At 43.2% G+C, this 21,907-nt stretch overlaps 4 non-coding genes across 4 annotated transcripts; 2 read left to right on the top strand and 2 right to left on the bottom strand.

Moving 5' to 3' along the window:
- Positions 1-3,672: 3,672 nt before the first annotated feature.
- trnai-aau (transfer RNA isoleucine (anticodon AAU)) lies at positions 3,673-3,746 on the top strand. The gene has a single exon. It is a non-coding gene; the product is annotated as a tRNA-Ile (tRNA).
- Positions 3,747-16,168: 12,422 nt separating this feature from the next.
- trnat-agu (transfer RNA threonine (anticodon AGU)) lies at positions 16,169-16,242 on the bottom strand. The gene has a single exon. It is a non-coding gene; the product is annotated as a tRNA-Thr (tRNA).
- Positions 16,243-17,414: 1,172 nt separating this feature from the next.
- On the bottom strand, positions 17,415-17,486 carry trnag-ucc (transfer RNA glycine (anticodon UCC)). The gene has a single exon. It is a non-coding gene; the product is annotated as a tRNA-Gly (tRNA).
- Positions 17,487-19,731: 2,245 nt separating this feature from the next.
- LOC138226291 (U4 spliceosomal RNA) lies at positions 19,732-19,873 on the top strand. The gene has a single exon (XR_011184476.1). It is a non-coding gene; the product is annotated as a U4 spliceosomal RNA (small nuclear RNA).
- The last annotated feature ends 2,034 nt before the right edge of the window (positions 19,874-21,907 follow it).

The raw sequence follows: 21,907 nt of genomic DNA on the forward strand, positions 1-21,907 counted from the left end.
TGCTGGAACACTGTATTTAGGATGTGTTTGCAGTTATTCTGTGTTTCTAGCTTCAACCCAGTGATATATATATATATGCTCACTGATTTTTTGGTACATGCCCAGGGCAATAATCATTATGAGGATTTATTTCCATATGTGCTAGAGGTAGTGTTGTGAAATTCTTCAACACACTGGATCGCAGGTTTAAACCTGCACTCTTACTCCTTAAATACCAACAAATGCAGATATGTAGCAATCATATTAATAATAATAATAATAATTGCTTACACTTATATAGCGCTTTTCTGGACACTCCACTCAAAGCGCTTTATATTGTAGCGGACACTCATTTGCCTGTTTCACAAATGATCGTATTTTACTAGAGATTCTGTTTGGGATACGGATGTGCATTCTGACAACAATCTCTTTCAAAAAATGATTTTACCTTATCGCAGCTTTGCCCCTCTTGCCTCTTTGGAAAATATCTCCATCTTGTGGTCGTTGCTGGTAATGTCTAGACAATATCTCCATCTTGTGGTCGTTGTTGGTAATGTCTAGACAATATCTCCATCATGTGGTCGTTGTTGGTAATGTCTTCTTATGCCCTTTTTTTATTTCAATTCTTTATTAGTTGATTCTAGAATCTCTACAATAGAGCTGAAAATATCAGTTTTGTAGCAGACAATATGACATTAGTTATAGTCCAATTAAGACTTTATTACCCTGTTCGTAACATAACAAATTAAAATTGATTAAAACTAAGTTTGGAACACCAGAGAACATAAAAAATGATTTTTAGGAAAACCATGAGGTTCTCTGTGTCCGATGCCTGCAAGGGGAGAAAGCTAGAATCCTTTGCTTTTTCAAAATTTGAAAATAAACATCATATAACAACAGCTTTCATTCCTAGGAGTGAAAAATAACCATTTTTGAAGACATATTAGTTTCTAAAACACTACAATAAAGTTAAAAACATCCGTTTTATATTACTTTTAGCATTTTTAGTGAAATTAGTCATTTATTGCACTATTTTTAATATAATCTCTAATTAAAAGTGAATAGAATTAAGTTTGGAGCAACAAGGAACACAAAAAAAAAAGATTTTAAGGAAAAAAATGATGTCTTCTGTGCCAGGTGCCTGCAAGGGGAGAAAGCTACAATCCTACCCAGGCTCCTGGAGCTCTGTCCTGGCTAAAGGAGGGTGAATCCATCCCCTTCAAAGCTGCATGAAAAAATGATCATTTAAATTTTGAAAAAAAAAACATCATATAACAACAGTTTTCATTCATAGGAGTGAAAAACAACCATTTTTGAAGACATATTAGTTTCTAAAACACTACAATAAAGTTGAAAACATCCGTTTTATATTACATTAATTTTTGTGAAATAAGTCATTTATTGCACTATTTTTAATAAAATCTCTAATTAAATGTGATTAAAATTAAGTTTGGAACAACAAGGAACACAAAAAAAAAGATTTTAAGGAAAAAAATATTGTCTTCTGTGCCAGGTGCCTGCAAGGGGAGAAAGCTAGAATCCTACCCAGGCTCCTGGAGCTCTGTCCTGGCTAAAGGAGGGTGAATCCATTCCATTCAAAGCTCCATGAAAAAATGATATTTTTAAATTTGAAAAAAAAAAAACATTGTAGAACAACATCTCTTGGTCCACAGAGTGCAAAAATCCAACTTTGAAGAAAATCCATTGACTGATCCACGAATCCTGAAGTTTCTTCGCATGATATCGGGCTTGAAACCACTTTCTGGAAAATGATGAAAAATGCCAAAAATGAAAAAAAAGTTATCAATTCTAGAGCCTAAGGGGAAAATAAGACAAATGTATATCTCCAAATAATTTTATGTGCTTCAGAAGAGCCCAGGAAAGTTTTTTGCATACATGAAACCACGCCCGTTTGCACGTAAGCAGACATGGTTGCACACACGACTGCATGAAAGCACGCGTGCATGCAAAATCATCCTGTTAAGCATTTGAAAAGCCGCACCACGGCGCACTTGAAATAGCTCTTACATTAGAGGTCGACGCAGGAATCGCCTTTTTATTTACGCTCTTACCAACGCGATGGAAAGCAAAACAAAGCAAAGCAGAGCAAAACAAAATGAACAAACGCAAAACCCTCACGTCCCGCACTTGCATATAACGCCGTTACGTGCCCAAGCGGTATTGTACGTCATCCTAGCACTGCACCCCGGGGCGTACGGTATATGGGAATGAGCACACGCCACGAATCGTCTCAAATCACTCCCTACAACTGTAAGGTGCCTTGAAGCGTGCACCCCCAACATTCTTCTTTGCGCATCTGTGAAAGGTAAACTCTTGAGCAAACTCTGAACCAGCTCTAAGGAAACTAATCCGATTAGACGTTACTTTGACTCATCCTTTAACAGTTTTCAGTCTCTGTCTTTAAACACCTTGCTCAGTCACATTCAAGCCACAAGTACTCTTCTCGGATGTTGCACAAACAAATCCTAATGTCTTGAAAGCATTGCAGCATGTTTGTGTCCCACTTCCCGTGGCTGCAGGACGACTGACACGAACGGACAAACACAATCTGTGGCGTTTAGCGTGACATAGTCTTGCAGGCATCGTGCTGTCTTACTGCAATACTATACCACTTGAGGAAACAGTCCATCTGGCCATGAAACTCATTTGAACGTCTAGCTACAGCAACTAACAATAACATGATTTATTCAGGATGTGTGGAATCAGCACGTCCCGGAGACAGCTTCTGAAATCGTGAGCATTCTCTGGTGGTGTCCTGGAGGGCTCCCCCGGGCATGTGTTGGTGGTATAGTGGTGAGCATAGCTACCTTCCAAGCAGGTGACCCGGGTTCGATTCCCGGCCAACGCAGTGGCAAGTGTTTTCAAATGCTGTCACAAGCCTTTGGTAAGCAAAGCGAAGCCTTTTGAAAGAGCTAAAGCACTGCAAAATGGAATTGAAGGAGAATCTTACAGGGGATTCTGAGCAGTGTCTAAATAAATAAATTCACAGCGTCCGCGGATGGCATTTTGCAGCTGGAAGTAGATGTCGACGCTTTTTTCACACAGCACCAAAAAAGCGTCTTTTTTGAAGGTACAGGCATTGAGCATTGGTGGTTCATTGTTAGAACTCTCGCCTGCCACGCAGGAGGCTTGGTTTCGATTCCTGGCCAATGCAGTGGCTTTTGCAGCGAAGAGCTCCATCACTTGCATCCCAACTTTTGCAACTCGCAACTGAAAACCCACTGAAGCTAAGCAGGTGTGAGCCAGGTCAGTACCTGGATGAGGGTGAGCTACAGGGAAAAACAAAGCTTCCAGCTGGAAGCGGTGTTAATGGGGCCAGCGGGGAGGCGCTCACCCTGAGGTCTGTGCGGGTCCCAATCTCCCAATATAGTGACGGAGAAGCTGTGTTGTAAAGGGGCGCTGTCTTTTGGATGAGATGTAAAACCGAGGTCATAGTGCTCTGTGGTCATTAGAAATGACCACCAAAACCTTTGACAAAAGCTCTTGGTAATTGATGGTCTTCAATAATGTTTCTCCTTTAGGTACATTTAAAATCAGCTGAATAATGCTGTGAAATCATGAAACTGCATGAGAAAGCCCGTACACTGAATTACACGGCTTTCTATTCAAAGGAGGACAAAAGAAATTCCCTGAGTTCGATTTTTTGCAGCACAGAGAGGGGCACTCTCATGAGGCCGGTTAGCTCAGTTGGTTAGAGCGTGGTGCTAATAACGCCAAGGTCGAGGGTTCGAGCCCCGTATGGGCCATGTCCTTTTCTCCTCTCTTACCAAAGCTGTTAGGTTCCTTTCCGTGGTGAGAGGGGTTGTCATGCAACACTGCCACATAGTGCCGACAGACAAGAGTGTTGCGGGAGAAGAGAAAAGTGTTTGAAGATTTAAGAGTGTCTTAGGTGGAGCCAAAATCAAGTGTCACAAATGCAAGTGGGAAGATTTCCAATGTTTAATATGGTCAAAATAAGCGGAAGTTACCAGCTGGTCCGGCACAGTCTGCCATGCTTTTGTCATATACTGTAAAGTGGTGTCGAACTGGAGCCTCACCATTTGCATATGTGAGGCTCCAGTTATACATCGATTGTCACATTAAATGACAAAAATGAAGAGAGGTAAAGCAGCTGGAGAGGTTTTCTTACAACTTCTGAGCTGACACAGTTTTGGAAAATGTTTCCTTCACGCTGCACTGTACAATATAGGCAGCCAAGAGTCTCCAAAACAAAACAGAATTGACAGATAGGAGAAAATTCCCACTCCTCCTGAAGTTCCCAAAATCCAGCACTGAGCGTAAACAAAGTGTCTAAGTAGTGTGGGAATGTTAAACCTAACCCTAGCTGGAGTTTGAGCAATCCAGCACTGAGAGTAAAAAGATGAGTCAAAGTAACGTCTAATCAGATTAGTTTCCTTAGAGCTGGTTCAGAGTTTGCTCAAGAGTTTACCTTTCACAGATGCGCAAAGAAGAATGTTGGGGGTGCAGGCTTCAAGGCGCCTTACAGCTGTAGGGAGTGATTCGAGACGATTCGTGGCGTGTGCTCGTTCTCATATACCTTACGCCCCGGGGTGCAGTGCTAGGATGACGTACAATACCTCTTGGGCACGTAACGGCGTTATATGCAAGTGCGGGACGTGAGGGTTTTCGTTTGTTCGTTTTGTTTTGCTCTGCTTTGCTTTGTTTTGCTTTCCATCGCGTTGGTAAGAGCGTAAATAAAAAGGCGATTCCTGCATCTATCACTAATGTAAGAGCTATTTCAAGTGCGGCGTGGTGCGGCTTTTCAAATGCTCAACAGGATGACTTCGCTTGCACGTGTGCTTTCATGCAGTCGTGTGTGCAACCATGTCTGCTTATGTGCAAACGGGCGTGGTTTCATGTATGCAAAAAACTTTCCTGGGCTCTTCTGAAGCACATAAAATTATTTGGAGATATACATTTGTCTTGTTTTCCTCTTAGGCTCTAGAATTGATAACTTTTTTTTAGGATTCTAGCTTTCTCCCCTTGCAGGCATCGGGCACAGAGGACCTCATGGTTTTCCTGAAAATCTTTTTTTTTTTGTGTTCCTTGTTGTTCCAAACTTAATTTTAATCACTTTTAATTAGATATTTTATTAAAAATAGTGCAAAAAATGACTAATTTCACTAAAAATAATGTAATATAAAACTGATGTTTTTAACTTTATTGTAGTGTTTTAGAAACTACTATGTCTTCAAAAATGGTTATTTTTCACTCCTAGGAATGAAAGCTGTTGTTATATGATGTTTATTTTCAAATTTTGAAAAAATCAAAGGATTCTAGCTTTCTCCCCTTGCAGGCATCGGACACAGAGAACCTCATGGTTTTCCTAAAAATCATTTGTTATGTTCCCTGGTGTTCCAAACTTAGTTTTAATCAATTTTAATTTGTTATTATGTTAAAAACAGGGTAATAAGTTTCTAATTGGACTATAAATAATGTCATATTGTCTGCTATAAAACTGATGTTTTCATCTCCATTGTAGAGATTCTAGAATCAACTAATAGAGAATTAAAATAAAAAAGGGCATAAGAAGACATTACCAACAACGACCACAAGATGGAGATGTTGTCTAGACATTACCAACAACGACCACAAGATGGAGATATTGTCCAAAGAGGCAAGAAGGGCAAAGCCGCGATAAGGAGATTGCTGTCAGAATGCACATCCGGATCCCAAACAGAATCTCTAGTAAATTATGATCATTTGTGAAACAGGCAAATGAGTGTCTGCTACAATATGATTGCTACATATCTGCATTTGTTGGTTTTTAAGGAGTAAGAGTGCAGGCGGTTTAAACCTGCGATCCAGTGTGTTGAAGTATTTCACAACACTACCCCTAGCACATCTGGAAATAAATCCTCATAATGATTATTGCCCTGGGCATGTACCAAAAAATCACTGAGCATATACATATATCGCTGTGTTGAAGCTAGAGACACAGAATAAGTGCAAACACATCCTAAATACAGTGTTCCTGCACCTTGACCTCATCCAGAATGTATCGTTTTTTGAAAGCGATTGCTGTCAGAATGCACAACTGAATCCCAAACAGAATCTCTAGTCAAATATGATCATTTGTGAAACAGGCAAATGAGTCTCTCAGGTGCCCATTGCTCATTTTCAGACACATTTATGCAATACTTTCACCATGCGTTGAGCAATAGGGATTAAAGATACCAGAGGTAAGGTTTAAAAGTGATTCTGAGGTGCAACACATCAGCGATACAGCTAGGCATCTGAAATGCGGGGTTTGAGAGCCCTTCAGGGAACACCGTACCCTAAAGGTACCAGAAGTCCACTAGTATAAGCATTAAGTCACTGTCAGCCCTGTTGCAATGTGATTGCTACATATCTTCATTTCTTTGGTTTTTAAGGAGTAAGAGTGCAGGGGGTCTAAATCTGCGATCCAGTGTGTTGAAGTATTTCACAACACTACCTGTAGCCCGTCTGGAAATAAATCCTCATTCTGATTATTGACCTGGGCATGTACCAATAAATCACTGAGTATATATATATATCACTGTGTTGAAGCTAGAGACCTGTATGTAATAATATGATGCTAAAATGTTATTTTCACATGTAAGAAAACCGGCTCAGGGACGCCAAATATGTAATGTTGCCATAGCAAAATTAAATGTAGTGGCTCTCTGAAGGCACCAGTTCTGTAGGGTTTGGGCATTTACTGAGACAATTATTAATTGTAGCAGTAAATCACAAAGTTGATTCTTTTGATGGCTTTAGAATCCAACCATGTGACATAACTCAAACAACGCGCACACACAGGTACTAATACACGAGGATACATTTATTAATACATAAAATATGCATGTAAACCTAACAGATCTTATCGAGAGGGTTATCAGAATACAAAAGATATATATTCAGTCAGTTACGAAGTGTTACACATATCAAGAGGACATACGTTCAGTATATCATTCATTAAGACCGTTTCGTTAATGAACTTGGTTATAACTTCTACATTAGATACTCAAACAAGTACATAACTCTTAGGAATTAAATTGATATCAACTGGTTGGGATAACAATTGAATTCTCGAGCTGTAATGCAGTGAAGTTGAATACTCATCCAATCTTTGGGGATTCAGATCTTCCTGCGGGCACAAAGAAACAGTTGCAGGCTGTTGCTGTCCAATCCGCGCTCTCTGGCTCCGTGCCAGGCTGTGCTGTGCGGCTTGCGACGGTGCGCTGCTGATGCTCACTGTGGGCTTTAACTAGCAAAGTTTGTGCACAGGAGAAAAGATGACTGTGGGTCCCAGCAAGTCAGGAAGAGGACCGGTTCGTTTCTGATGAAGAGCTAGTTCTGAATAGTGATTCAGCTGTCCACAGTTCCGACCTGTTCACAAGGCAGGCCTGCTGCTGGTGCTAACCTCGGGTGGATCCTCTGGTTATTCTCTGGCAACCTCCGCTCTAGACTCTTAGAACAAAGGAAAGTTCTGGCACTCGGACACACTGGCCGTTCCGTGGTTGTCCGGGCTGAGTCTCAGGATGGTCAGGAGGCGTGCTGCGAGAATGTCCTGCCCTTGGGAGCCTTCTGCTCCTGGGCCGTCCTGCTCTGGAATTCTCCTTTGAATTCCCTTTAGAATTGTCCACAGAATCCTCTGAATCCTCCCTTCTGAATCTTACTGAATCTCACAGGCTCTCTGTGTTGCCTGTTTTTACCTGGAGGAACTTCAGCTCATTGATTGGCTGAAAGTTCCATAGGCATCAGAGTCCCACGTGGGTTACTCGGCCCTACCAGTCCCTGATTGATTGATCAAGGTGAGATATGAGTCACTTAGTCCTGACACTTAGTAATGCAGTCCAGATGTCCAACTGGCACTCCCTAGACAGATAGGCGCCAATGGATGACCATTGATCATGATAGCCAGGCTTAGCTAAGTGCATCCCCCTTTGGGAGCTGTCCTAGGACCTTAAATCACCCTGCAGAACAGTTTCTCTGTGGCTGCACCACAGAGATGAACAGAGAAATGGGGCCTCATTTGGGAAGGCTCAGAACACTTAATTCTGCCTTATTAATAAGCCTCGCCGCTACATATCCCCCCTTTTTGAAGGTCACGAGGTCCTGAGGCGTTGTTGCCTTCAAAACAAAACAGAGTTAAGTGATGTCCCTTGCCATTAGAACATTAATCTTAAATGTCCACATTACTCCTCGAGAATTCATACCGGAACCAGTGTTGGATACAAACAGGATGAATAACATCTGGAGTATGTATAAACACGGTAGGAGACATTATCTAGGTCTAGGAATTACACATCAGGAAGTTCACTGTCAATATCTGATACCTCTGTAGTAGATATTTGGGGAGAAATCACTTCCTTTCTTTTGACATGCTACCTTTGACTCATTCATGCTACCCAGATTACATTTTGATGCAAGAGTACAGCATTCAGAGTACACTGTCAGTCATGATCCAGCTTCCCAGCAGCAGTGTTAAAATATAACCAGTTCCTGTTCCCAGCCCCGCGATAAACCACAACACCTGTGTTGGGTATCTGCTAGGGTGGTTTGGAGGTTTGTTCCATTAAAGCAAACTAACTACCTGTACCTCTTCAGGGCTTACTGTTTCTTGGATTTCTATCCAATTCAATAGTGTGGCACCTGAAGGCATCCATGACCTCAAGTTTGGTCTTATGTTGTCTGGTTCCAGACCGTACAGTGTTAAGTTACCATGCTGTACTATGGCCTCCTCGGGAACTTGCAGGAAAACTGTTTGATTAGGTAGCTGCATTGTGGTAGCTGTATCATGCCTGTCACAAGTCATAGTGTCAGTTAAATGTGGTGTGCTGACCAGCCATTTACTTCCTACCTGCTCTTCATGGGGTTCATTAACCTCCCTCTGCTCGATAGTAGCTTTACACCCTTCATTGGTGAATCGTTTAGACACAGCCAATGGATAGCTTTGGTAGCCATACCCATCTCAAGATTTGGAACCAAATTCAATCTTGGATTGCCTTCTGGGTGAGCTATGAGCGATGGGGTTAATGTCACATACTCCTCTACTGAGAAGAGTGGAATCAAGTGGGTTGGGAATCGTGCCGTGGTTAGACTGGCTACAGTGGCACTAAGCTCCCTTAATAGGTCTTGTGTCAACATTCTGGCCTGTTGCACACAAGCATAAACCCACTGTATAACACCAACAATCATGTCCACTGGTTGGGGAATAAGGTTTAACCCTGTTGCATAGGAAATTGCCTGTAGGGTTTTCCCTAAGCTTTCCAACTTTTGCTGCTGTCGATACAGTCTGTCACTACCCTCCGGCATCTCTGACCCCTGCCTTCTTGGGGCAGTCAGGGTGAGAGTGCCAGTAGCACACAAACCTACCAGAAAAAAGCAAACGTGCAACAGTGGCGGCAGCAATCAGTCCTCCCAAAAGTCTTTTCGGGTGGCTGATCCCAGTCATCTCCTTCTGAATGACTGTCGCCTTTCTAAGCTGGCGCAGCGTGTACATGGTGTCTTTCTCAGTATGCCCTGTGGCATCTTGGGCACCAACATCCTGGAAATATGGGGAGATCTGACGCAGCTGCTGATGCTGCTCCTCCTTTTCCAGGGCATCTGCTTTTTCGATTTGTTCATGCCTGTGCTCTAGGAACCCTGCAGGGGGCGGTGCAGCGGTGGAGCATGCCTGACCCTCGGCTGAGTGGTCATCTGGAGCACCTGAGTGATCTGGGATTGTTACCCCATTCTCACTGTTCAGGTCCACCCTGCACACTTCCTGATTGAGGAATCCCTCTATCGGCATGTTTACAATCGTTCGCTGGGCTTGGGTGTAGGACACCTGCTCACTCCCCCCTTCCCTTGCTAGGGGTTCGGGGAGCTGCCCCAGTACTGGGATAGCTAGTTCACTGTCTTTGAACTTACTATCACTCACCAGGCCCATGTCAGTGCAGGCGGGGATTCTGACACCCCTCTTTGCGATGTCCTGCACTGGCAGGCGGGTGACTTGACCATCCAGCTCCAGTCTGGCTGAACCACTGTTGGTCAGACTCAGACTGACAGACTGAGCTGGTGGCTGTAAGAAACCCGGCTCGGCTTTCATTCCCTGTCCCTTCTGGGGGACTGGGTGTGTTGGCAACCCTGCCGTTGAGGCAGGAACAATCAGGTCAGTCTCACTCACTACCTGGTAGTTGTGAGAAATAATGTTACCTGACTGCAGGTTCCCTGGGTCACAGCAGAGGGAATCGGCATCTGGGATCAGGTGTGTCCACAGTGCAGTAGTCTCAGCGTCCAGCTGGGCCTCCTGTCTAACCTGTGAATGTTGCACCAGGGGCACCTGGCGGTGGCCCTGTGACAGCTGCTCAAGCAGATCCTCACTAATAGAGGACCTCTCAGGGCTAAGGGTGAGGGCTACATCACCAACCTGCTCTCCTGCCATCTGGATCCCTTCCACCACTGCAGGGTGGTGTTCCTGACCCCTCTTGGGTGCCAGGGTGCACAGGGAAAGCTCCTTTTCATCGCCAGGTGGGGAGATCTGCTCCTCTTTAGGGATGTAAAAGGTGTGTGCTTTACCTGGTGGATCAGGCGGCTGCTTGGAGCACCGCTCCTGTGGCATGGAGGCTGTTGGGACCTTGGCCGGGACACGACTTCCCTGTATATCCGGGGAACAAGGAAATATTTTTATTTCTTGTCCAGAGGGAACAGAAGGAATCTCCACATAGGCTTATGTGTTCGGTGGGCACTGTGTGAGCACAGTCTGCCTCTTGGCCCCCCTTTCCTTCTGTACAGAAGGCTTAGGAGCCTTGACCTGTTTCCACACTTTGCCTTTCTGGTGATCCACCAAAGGTTCCTCTCTGAGTCGCATGCCCTTTTCTTTTTCAACCCGTTTGAGCTTGCCGTGTGACATCAAACACCTTTCAACCTCAGTGTCAATCAGTGTCTCACTGTGTAAGACATCTCCCATGGCAGCTTTGAGGTAAAAGCTACTTGCTTTTCCTCTGTGTTTTACTGCCTGCTCTGTGACTTCAGGGGTGGAGTCAGCACTGACTTGGGAGTGGCTGAATTCATCCAGGCAGGAACCCTTCCGCTCAATCAGATAGACTGAGGGAGGGAGAGGGGGCGGGTCTCCGCCTCCTCCAGTGGAGAGTATCAGCTCATTCACGCTTCCGGCAGCCTTGGGGAGCGGTTGTCCCTGTCCTAATAAAGCTTGTTCAAGCCTGGCCAGGTGGGCGGCTACTGAATCCTTTTGTTCAGCTTTATCTAGCCCTTTCCCTCCCCCGGTGTTCTCATGGCACTTAGGACGCTGGGTGCAGTCCTGTGTGCATGCTTTGGAACGGGGCTTAGCCAGCTCAGGAGCCTGTGCTCCTTCGAGCAGGGGGGAATTAACCCTGCTGGCTCAGACGGCAAACACAGTCACTTTAACAGCTTTTTGCTCAGAGCGACTTTGGACATCATACTCCCAGGCTTTCTGCACGAATCTCTTAATATCAGTCATTTTCATGGTCTGTGCATCTGTATGCATTAAGATCATCTTTCTGACTGACGGGTGGAGATTCGCAATGAATAAACCCTTGAAATGTGTGTTCTCTTCGCAACCCTCATCATTTCGCCCTGCAAAATAAGTTCGTCTAAGTCTCTCGTAATATTCGCGAGGGGACTCTGCTCTCTCGTGCTTAATGTTAAGAGCGGCGGCTATCGCAGCAGTCGGGTCAATAAACGCACTTTATTCTTCAATAAGTGCTTGACAAAGCTTCTCAAAATCATAACAGACTTCTTTCTTCTGCCTAGCCATCCACTCATGTACAGCTCTGCTGGTAGTTTTCCTGACCAGAAACACTTTCTCCTGTTCTGTGGCGTTTGGCAGATACTGCAGGGTATACCTGAGGTCCTGAATATAACTCTCGATATTATTCTCTGACACTGCGGGGTCAAATCTCTCTATGTCCTTCGCTAGCTCTCTCAGAGAATGGAGATTTATCCTTCTAGCTTCTCCGCTGACGGAGATATGGAAGAGATCGTGGTCAGACCTGTCGCTGCTAGAGAGAGTGCTAAATAGCGACTCGAATTCAGACCTTTTAGCAACCATCGTTAAACTTAAAGAGTATTACTTTTAAGTACGAAATCATAGTTTTACCACAGAAAACCACAAGATCAAGTATGCAATCAACCCGGTAGATCGCAAAAGATCACAAAACAATCAAGCACTGCTTAAAGAGCAAGGGGAACTTTTTTTTCTTTCGGCTTTCAGCACACCGTATTGTTGTGTATGAAACCAGCGGCGTTTTATATTGAATTATTCCGCTTGGTTGACTCATTTCAGTCTTGCCACGCCCACCCAGGGACGCCAAATAATGTAAGAAAACCGGCTCAGGGACGCCAAATATGTAATGTTGCCATAGCAAAATTAAATGTAGTGGCTCTCTGAAGGCACCAGTTCTGTAGGGTTTGGGCATTTACTGAGACAATTATTAATTGTAGCAGTAAATCACAAAGTTGATTCTTTTGATGGCTTTAGAATCCAACCATGCGACATAACTCAAACAACGCGCACACACAGGTACTAATACACGAGGATACATTTATTAATACATAAAATATGCATGTAAACCTAACAGATCTTATCGAGAGCGTTATCAGAATACAAAAGATATATATTCAGTCAGTTACGAAGTGTTACACATATCAAGAGGACATACGTTCAGTATATATTTCATTAAGACCGTTTCGTTAATGAACTTGGTTATAACTTCTACATTAGATACTCAAACAAGTACATAACTCTTAGGAATTAAATTGATATCAACTGGTTGGGATAACAATTGAATTCTCGAGCTGTAATGCATTGAAGTTGAATACTCATCCAATCTTTGGGGATTCAGATCTTCCTGCGGGCACAAAGAAACAGTTGCAGGCTGTTGCTGTCCAATCCGCGCTCTCTGGCTCCGTGCCAGGCTGTGCTGTGCGGCTTGCGACGGTGCGCTGCTGATGCTCACTGACCGGCTAGTTAGTGTTGGCTTTAACTAGCAAAGTTTGTGCACAGGAGAAAAGATGACTGTGGGTCCGAGCAAGTCAGGAAGAGGACCGGTTCGTTTCTGATGAAGAGCTAGTTCTGAATAGTGATTCAGCTGTCCACAGTTCCGACCTGTTCACGAGGCCTGCTGCTGGTGCTAACCTCGGGTGGATCCTCTGGTTATTCTCTGGCAACCTCGGCTCTAGACTCTTAGAACAAAGGAAAGTTCTGGCACTCGGACACACTGGCCGTTCCGTGGTTGTCCGGGCTGAGTCTCAGGATGGTCAGGAGGCGCGCTGCGAGAATGTCCTGCCCTTGGGAGCCTTCTGCTCCTGGGCCGTCCTGCCCTGGAATTCTCCTTTGAATTCCCTTTAGAATTGTCCACAGAATCCTCTGAATCCTCCCTTCTGAATCTTACTGAATCTCACAGGCTCTCTGTGTTGCCTGTTTTTACCTGGAGGAACTTCAGCTCATTGATTGGCTGAAAGTTCCATGGGCATCAGAGTCCCACGTGGGTTACTCGGCCCTACCAGTCCCTGATTGATTGATCAAGGTGAGATATGAGTCACTTAGTCCTGACACTTAGTAATGCAGTCCAGATGTCCAACTGGCACTCCCTAGACAGATAGGCGCCAATGGATGACCATTGATCATGATAGCCAGGCTAAGCTAAGTGCATCCCCCTTTGGGAGCTGTCCTAGGACCTTAAATCACCCTGCATGAATAGTCTCTCTGTGGCTGCACCAGAGAGATGAACAGAGAAATGGAGCCTCATTTGGGAAGGCTCAGAACACTTAATTCTGCCTTATTAATAAGCCTCGCCGCTACACACATATATTAATATAATAAATGATTGCTTATGCTTTATAAACAAATCTAATTAAAATAAAAGCTTAAGTTTTGTATTTATCTTGTACCATAGAACATGATTTTCTTTGTATTTCAATCCCACAAAGTGTCCAAATGACGCACTACATGATATAAGGAAGATTATCACATGCATATCGGTATTATCTTTCTTTTAAAAATGCATTCCTTTCATTACCTTTTACTTTTTAAAATGAACTCAAATTGTGTATAATGTAATAATTTAAGTAGAATAGATTCTAATAATATAATGATCCAGTGTGTGGCACTACTTCACTGCTTCACTGCTCTATGCCGTCTGGAAATAAATTCTCAGACTGCTTACTGCCCTGGGCATGTACCAATGAATTACAGGAGCACATCTATTTCTCACTGCGTTGAAGCAGGAGACACACAGTCTCTGCAAACACATCCTAAATACAGTGTTCCAGCACCTTTGACCTCATCCAGAACGTATCATTTCTTGAAAGGGATTGCTGTCCGAATGCACATCTGAATCCCAAACAGAATCTCTAGTAAAATACGATCATTTGTGAAACAGGCAAATGACTGTCTCAGGGGCCCATTCCTCATTGTCAGACATATGTATGCAATGCTTTCACCGTGCATTGAGCAATAGGGATTAAAAACACAGCAGGTAAGGTTAGATGTCATGTTCTATGATCATTTCTTTCAGCATTAGGGACTAAATATACTAAACGTATGATACTAAAATGTTATTTTCACATATATTAATGTAATAAATGATTGCTTATGCTTTATAAATAAATCTAATTAAAATAAAAGCTTAAGTTTTGTATTTATCTTGTCCCATAGAACATGATTTTCTTTGTATTTCAAGCCCACAAAGTGTCCTTTGATCTCTATTCTGTGGTAATCCACGATGATCCCGTTCTTCAGGTGATTCATCATGTCCTCCCTCGCCTGTTGAGAGGCCACCTGATCTCTTCTGCCGTGGCGTGCTTCATACACGCCCTCTTGAAGTGAGCAGGAAGCTGATCAAAAGTATTCAGGCACATCTTGCACACCAGGGGAATCCTCGCGGGTTTCCTTTGAAAATAAATAATACCATCTGTGTATAGAAACAAGCTAAGACTGATTTCTTAAATTATCCTTAAAATTCTCTCTCATAGTTTGAGCATAATGATTTTATTGCATTTATATAAGAATTGCTCATTGCTCCAAAATAAATAATGGTCTCAGTCACAGACTTTCCAATAGAAGCCATTGTGGAGTTCAGCAACTGCAGGTCCTAGAAGTGGGGAAGGAATTTTAAAAGAGAAATTGAATTACAATACAGAAGGAATGGCTGAGGGTTCACTGAAATGTATAAATATACAAATTCCAAAGACTGAGTCCATATAGAAACAACTACTTTTCATTTTCAGTATAAGAAAAAAAAAACATTATCTTCCAAAGCATCATAAAATTGTCCCTTCTTCCAGACCCTACTTCTCTCTTGTAGTAGTACAGCAGACCTTTCCAGGTGAGCAGATCACAGAGTCCGAAATGAGCTTCCTCCATCAAGCAAAGTACCTGAACATGACTCTGTCTTCATAAAAGCGCCCCTGTAATAAAGAAATTAAATCCAAAATCAAGAGGGCAGTTGCCTACTGAAATACAAGAAGTCATCAATTTTAACCTAGCAACAAATTAAAGGCTGCATCTATACAAGTGCGATTCTAGAAATGCTCACCAGATTACGTTTTAAGAAGGAACTGCGCCTCAGGTTCCGCCGAGATCTTAACTCGGATGGCAGGATTCAGAGTCCGGAGTGTGGACTGATGGCGAACGGAGGGTCCACATACTGTGGATCCCTCAGTGATCTTCCGCGTATTCAAACCGCCAGCGTGTGACTCCCCTGTCCCTATGATCTCATTGCTCTGCTCTCTCCTCTGTGCAGATGCCCTCAACGTGAGATTTACTCTGGAGCGAGGATAGATGTTACCTTTTTATCACTGAACAGGATGTGTGATGTGGCGACTAGGTTCAATTTTGTATCCTCTTTAAAAGATTAAGGACTGGGGTGAGCGTGATTTACCACCCTTTCAGCTAAGAACCCGACTTGCGCACCGTTTAAGCTGCATAGACTCGGTCGTTTAACTCTTCTCCGTTAGCAGGGTTAAGGTTAAAGAAAAAAAAATAGCTGACTTCTTTTTTTTTTGCCAGCCGCTAGCGCTGATTAGCAAGGTTTGTATTTCATGTTTTGCAAGTTGCATCCATTTTAAGAAAAACAAGTCGCGTTAAAGACAGGAAATGAATACTTGCATTTAATTAAGTCTAGCCGTAGGCGGTTGTCTGTAAGGACCAGTTCTGTTTGAGAAGACACAACAAAGAAGGCACCACTGGGATTTGGACCCAGGATCTCCTGTTTACTAGACAGGCGCTTTAACCAACTAAGCCACGGTGCCCCAGGAGTGCTGTCCTTTTGCAGCCACTTGGACACACCACTCAGACACATCTGCATTCGGTGTGTGCTCCGCCTGCTTGCTGAGCAAGTTGCCACCTTTACATACAATAGCAACATCGACACCAAGAGAAAGGATGACAAATGGCTTTTATCTGGAACTTTTCATGTCCAAGGAGCTCAATGTGCTTTCTGTGTACAACAGGGCCACTGAACTCCACACTGGCCACTGAACCACAGCAGTGGCTTGCTGGCTTGACATCTCCCAAGGAAAATGTTGAAATCACATGTGGAACAGGAAAATGACCCTCGAGTACGTGGGGAAAAAAAGAAAAAGATCATCTGGAGCGCGCCAACCCATGTCCGGACAGCCCAGTTTCGTCGACAAGGTGGCTGAGTGGTTAAGGTGATGGACTGCTAATCCATTGTGCTCTGCAGGCATGGGTTCGAATCCCATTCTCATCGCTCTCCATGTCTGACATGTGTGCCTGTTTGACGTCGGCCCTCCTGTTGTTTGCTCCGGTGCTAGAGCCGTACATTTTCTAGCAGTGGCTGAACATGGTATAGTAGGCCAACGTCGGTATCGAGCAGTGACAGTAACAGTACTTACTGCACCCTATAAGAAATCGTTTGTCCCTGTTCAAAAGAGATTGTGCGATGTCCTGCGGCGTTCGTAAAGCAAACCTTTGACAGTTTGAAAAGAGGAATTTATTCTGCTTCCTGTGCGTGCAGTAGTTACAAAGTTGAACGTCTTTACACGATCTGCTGCAGTTTTCAGTGGGCGGGCTTTGTCAGATGGCTTGAAAAAACGCACTGTGTTTCGGCTCGGGAAACATCATGAGCAGTGTCCTGCATGTTTTCTGTGTATTGCTGTCTTTTAACGCATACAGAATTCATTCGAAATCATTGATTTCTCCAATTAACAAGGGTCCCTTTTTGAACCTGCGAGAAGCATTCTGTCAATGTAACAGATTTACTCCGGGGAAAGCCAGCATGACATTGAGAGTAGCTCAAGCTTTCAGCACCCGTATCGGACTGCGTGTATGCAGACACCGCTCAGAATCCCCTGTAAGATTCTCCCTCAATTCCGTTTTTCAGTGCTTTAGCTCTTTCAAAAGGCTTCGCTTTGCTAGTCACAATCCAAGGCTCATGACAGCATTTGAAAACACTCGACACTGCGTTGGCCGGGAATCGAATCCGGGTCAACTGCTTGGAAGGCAGCTATGCTCACCACTATACCACCAACGCACACCCACAGGAAGCCTACAGGACACCACCAGAGAATGCTTTTTTTAATTTTTTTTTTATTAAACATAGAATTTACAAATACAAATACAACAAGAGGATCAGAGTCATGTACAAGAGAAAAAAAACGCAGCAGAAAAAAGCATTTAACTACCAGAGGTAATTAAGTAATTATGTGATCAAATTGTATATTTTACACGTATCATATTTTCCTTGCTTTAATATTTCTCAATTATTTATAAACTTTAGTTTCAACATGCATGCGTTTCCTGTAAAAAATAAAACTCAGCACACAGTTTTTCTTTTAACAACATTTCGAGTACCTCTGGCATTCATGAAAAAGACATACACAAAAGCAAATAACTAACTCTAAGACTGTCTAAACTATTGAGTTTTTCAAAGAACCAGAACTATAACAGTCCTTAACACTTAACTACACCATTCCAAACTAACACTAAAGAAACACTAGTATATACTGGTATAACAAATATAACCAAACATAATCATTAACTGAGCAGTCACTGGGAGCAAATCTCCTTCCCGTCCACAAAGGCCCTCACTCCCACAAAGTAGGCTCTCCTCCCCTCTCTTCTGGCAGCTTCAACCTGGGGCCACAGCTGGTTCCTGGTACTCCTGTCCGCGGCAGACAGGTCCTCTGCAAACCTCAGTTTGTTCCCATTCAAATACTCATTCCCCCTCGCCGCTCGCCACAGCATGTCCCTCGCCGTCCTCTTGGTGAACTGTATTATAATCGATCTGGGGCGCACTTGCCCAGACATGTTCGCTCTCCCGAGCCTGTGAACAAAGTCAATGGCCGATATTACGTCCTCCTGGTCCGGCAGGGTCCTTTTACAGATACCCTTCACTGTTGCAACAAGGTCCTTATCACGTTCCTCTTTAACTCCAAATAATTTTAAATTCCATCATCGATGGTATCTATCTACATCGTTCACTTTCAATTCAAGTTCTTTAATATGCTTTTCTTGTTTGGTATTTACTTGTTTAAGAACTTTTACTTCACTCTTTAAGTCTTCAACCTCTTTAAACACACAGTCCGTGGACTTTTTAAGACTTTCGATTGCGACTGTATTAGATCAAATCATTTCCTTCAGCTCACCCATGCTCTGTGCCATCATGTTGAAGATGTTGGTCTGGAGCTCCTCCAGCGTCAGGTCGCCCCTTCCTCTCTTGGCTGCCGGGGTTTTGACAGGTGTGCTGGGCAGGGACTCCGGCTCTTCCTCTGGCAGCTGAGTCTCACTTGGGCTGCGAGCGCTCGCGTACGAGCGCATCTCCAGCACTCTTTCCACGTCCCCTCCAGCTGCTTCACTTTTCCCTTTAGTTGCCATCAATTTTCTTGTAGTGCTATACATATACGATTGAGGTTTCTTAGACTTCTCCTTCGAAGAACCAGCACTCTCTTTTCTTTTCCCAGTGTTACTCATATCGAAATTCTTAAACCTAAAAAAAATCGTTTTTTTTCTTTCAATTATAACTGAAGTTTAAACAAGTAGTGTTAAGTCCTTATTTTTCTGTAGTCGAAAAAAGCAAAAATTAACATTCAGGTCATGAAAAACTCAAAAAAAATCCTCAACCACTTAACTTTACCTCCCACCTGAGCGCCATCTTGAACGCCCCTACCACCAGAGAATGCTCACGATTTCGGAAGCTGTCTCCGGGACGTGCTGATTCCACACATCCTGAATAAATCATGATATTGTTAGTTGCTGTAGCTAGACGTTCAAATGAGTTTCATGGCCAGATGGACTGTTTCCTCCAGCGGTATAGTATTGCAGTGAGACAGCACGATGCCTGCAAGACTATGTCACGCTAAACGCCACAGATTGTGTTTGTCCGTTCGTGTCAGTCATCCTGCAGCCACGGGAAGTGGGACACAAACATGCTGCAATGCTTTCAAGACGTTAGGATTTGTTTGTGCAACATCCGAGAAGAGTACTTGTGGCTTGAATGTGAACTGTACGTGCCCGCCCCCTTTCCTCTGTAGTGCATGAGTTCCTCCCGGCATGCCCTTCGTCATTGTTCTGTCATCTTGTATTTAAAGGGTTGTATTTCTGCTGCTGAAAAGAATCAACGGGTTTCTTTGTTCCCAACGGAGCCCTTGTCTGTCATGAAATTCTTCAAAACCTCAAGCTAGAAGAAGACGACAAATATGAAGCGTTACAGCAACGACATGCCATGAGACGATTGATAACGATTTCCATAGGATCCCCGCGGTTGCCTGGCAACCGTCAGCTTTGCGCAGTGGCAGTATCGTAGCCTGTGAGGTTTAGCCGAGGCGGGATTATTGCTAGTTGAAAACTTTTCCCAATACCCCGCTTCCGCCGGTTTGCAATACAATCGGCGAAAGCAATTTTTGACAGTCTCGTTAGAGACTGAGCAAGGTGTTTAAAGACAGATTTGGTCATGGTGACATCATGGTAGAAAGAAGCGAGCTTGTTCCCAGTGGGCATTGATTCGTCGAATATACGTATATTTACGGCGAAATTACGGCTATACGTATATATACGTCGCCTCGAAGTATAATCAACGTCGAATTGCAACCGTAAAATTGACGACATTAACAAACGCATATATAACGTCGAAAACACATCTAACACAGTGCCTGAGGCTTTTTACTGTATGTATCGTGTGTGCCGCAACTAGGAGTATACGGCACTCTGCACAGTGTTCGAAGTAAATTATTTTCGCAGCAATTAATTTACACGTGTATAATATAGTAAATATAATAAATTAATTACTGCGAAAATAATTTACTTCGTACACTGTGCAGAGTGCCGTATACTCCTAGTTGCGGCACACATGATACATACAGTAAAAAGCCTCAGGCACTGTATTAGATGTGTTTTCGACGTTATATATGCGTTTATTCATGTCGTCGATTTTACGGTTGCAATTCGACGTTGATTATACGTCGAGGCGACGTATATATACGTATAGCCGTAATTTCGCCGTAAATATACGTATATTCGACGAATCAATGCCCACAGCTTGGCATACAAGGGTTTTGCTGAGGGGGTCTTGCCACCTGCCTGAAAAAAAACCGTAAAATGTTTGAGTGCCTATAGAGTTTCTATTTTTATTTTCTTGACAAAAGTCCCCCATCAGTGCGCGGTGCCCGAGGAAAAATCTGTCGGGGGGCGTCTGAAATTCTGAGGGGGGAGTGATATTTCGGTTGAAACGGAGCTGTACGGTGCAGCTACCCAAATGAAATCTCGCAGCTATGCCATTGATTAGTGCTTCATGATAGAAGATAACGACTAGCAATCTGGTATTTGCGATGAAGTTCAGTTTCACATTTTTCGTCACTCTCAAGGTTTGTATTGCCTGGAGCGAAAAGTACCATAAGCGTTCATTTTTGCAGCTACATGGACGTTCTGAATCGTTAAGAAAAAAATGTTGTAAAACCAAGAGAAAGCACAGACTGCTATAACTAGTCCTAGTTATATAACGATTTTAAGTATAATGATAAACTACTGCAAGGAATCGGTCCACCTGAGCAAACAGGATCGTAATGTTAAAACTCAATAATATGTGCAGTTCCTGGACGGATAGCCCTCCTGCCCATCAAACAGACTGAGTGACTGTTCGTGTCATTTAGTGTTGTCTGACCATTGACAAAGTACAACTATTTTTTTAGGGTGCAAATTAAGTTAGGTAAAACTTTTTGCCCAAAACTGAAGCGGCGACATTCCCCCCTCCCCCCGTGATGCCAGGCCTGTCCCCATCCTATTCCATAATGTCATTATATATAATACCATACAACAGTGACCGATCCTTACTTATTGCATGCGTTAAAATTGCACATCAGCTCATAGCAGGGGGCACATAGCAGCGATGTATTATCAATGTTAAATTTCAACCATAATATCGACAACATTAATAAACGCATACGTTGAGAAAATATCGAACCCAGCATATTTTCCGGTTATATACCACAATGCATTGCTAGTATTCGTTGGTCACCATTTTGGACACGTTTTTCAAACGTAGAAGTATATCCGCAAATATCTCAGCAATCCTCTTTTGACGAGTAAGTATGAACAATAATAATACTATCTGAATACATACAGATCTTTCTTAATATTATTTTGATTAAAATAGTATGTGAAAAAGCAAAAAAACGGCACATAAAATAGTGTGAATGGGGAAGATGACACAAAATCGTTTTGCCGTTTCTCTTATTCTTATTCTATGTTGTACTTTCAAACTTTGGGTACTCTTTAATTAGGACAGACTTTATTGCTCAACTGCTATGATGCAAGCCAAATTTTATACATTTATTTCAGCTTTGAGCTTAGTAAACCGTTCATTTTTTAGATTATACTAAAGAAGATATTAATCATCATTTATTTGGGAAGTAATATTATATAATTTTCTCCTAGCTGCGGTGCTGAAGTCCCACCCTA

This window comes from Lepisosteus oculatus, unplaced genomic scaffold, assembly GCF_040954835.1.
Source record: "Lepisosteus oculatus isolate fLepOcu1 unplaced genomic scaffold, fLepOcu1.hap2 HAP2_SCAFFOLD_131, whole genome shotgun sequence".
Taxonomy (NCBI): domain Eukaryota; kingdom Metazoa; phylum Chordata; class Actinopteri; order Semionotiformes; family Lepisosteidae; genus Lepisosteus; species Lepisosteus oculatus.